Raw genomic sequence first — 1,582 nt, forward strand, 5'->3', positions numbered from 1 at the left:
AGCCCCACGCTAGAAATAAAAAATAAAAAAATAAAAGCCAGATCTTCCAATATAGAATTAAGAAACTTGCTAATAACCAGTAAGGGATTGACAAACACTTGAGCTACAAATTCAAACATTGTGTTAATTATCAAATAAGTCCAGGGGGAAGAGGAGAAAGGCAGATAGAATAAGAATGTGTGTAAAATTTAATAAAATAATGTGAAATTTTATAAAATAAGATGTTAAAATTTAATTTAAGTCCACGTAGTACCAGCTGATCTTAAATCCACACCTTTGAAATCAAAACATAAGTGGGTACAAGAGAGCCTTTCAGGGCATAATTTTTAAGGAGCACAACACCTTTTTGAAATGTTTTTAACCCTTTTTAACTTTCTGAGAGCTACACATACATACACACACTGATATACACACATGCTGTGGCTGTTTGTTTTGGGTTCTTTTTAAGAAACAGTGGCCTTCATAAGAAAACTTGGTTTACTTTAGAGGTGTCACTATTTATTTTTTTTTTATAAAGATTTTATTTATTTGACAGAGAGAGAGATCACAAGTAGACAGAGAGGCAGGCAAAGAGAGGGGGAAGCAGGCTCCCTGCTGAGCAAAGAGCCCGATGCAGGGCTCCATCCCAGGATCATGACCCGAGCCGAAGGCAGAGGCTTAACCCACTGAGCCACCCAGGTGCATTTCAATTTCCATTTTCCTTCATGATGTCTTTCTTTCTTTTTCTTTTCTTCTTTTTTTTCTTCTTCTTCTTCTTCCTCTTCCTCTTCTTCCCCTTCTTCTTCTCCTCCCCCTCCCTGTCCTTCTCCCTTTCCTCATCCTCCCCCTCCTCCCCATTCTTCCCCTCTTCCCTGTTTTCCCCCTCCTCCCTGTTCTCCTCCTCTCCCCCTCCTCCCCCTCCCCTCCCCCACCCCTTCTTCCTCTTCCTCCTCCTCCTCCTCCTCCTCCTTCTTCTTCTCCTTCTCCTCCTCCTCTTCTTCCTCCTCCTCCTCCTTCTTCCTTAGTTGTCTTGAATGACCAGAAAGAAGACAAATCAAGAGTTGTAAAGAGTGCTGGAGGGGAAACTCAGGGGATCTAACTACCTAATTGTGATTTTCCTGAATGTGCAACTTGACCACCAGCAACTGGGTGTGATTAGTACAGTGGGCCTCACCTCCAGCTGTTCTACAAAAACAAATCAGTGAAGGATTTCCAAGGCACATTTTCCTTTGGACCTGATTGAAGTTTTAACAATGCCAACAGTGCAGTATTGCTCTTTTTTTTTTTTTTTTTAAATAGGTGACAGACTGTCTGAAAAGAAGCAAGAGTTTCCTACAACAAAAGAACTAGCTTGTGGTGCATATAATTTGCTTGTGGTGAATGTGTTTGAATCTGTGTAAAAAAAAAAAAAAAAAAAAAAAAAAAAAAAAAAAAAACTGCAAATCTGTCTCCTATGTGGAACCAAATCTGGAAATATGTGCTCTAGAGGCAACTGTAAAATCATATTTCATTCTGGCATATGGGCCAATGATTGTGTTGTGTGAGTAATGCATATATGTAATCCATGTGGTAAGCTTTGTAGACTGGGAAAAAGTCAGTGTTA

This window comes from Lutra lutra, chromosome 1 (genome assembly GCF_902655055.1).
Source record: "Lutra lutra chromosome 1, mLutLut1.2, whole genome shotgun sequence".
Classification (NCBI taxonomy): domain Eukaryota; kingdom Metazoa; phylum Chordata; class Mammalia; order Carnivora; family Mustelidae; genus Lutra; species Lutra lutra.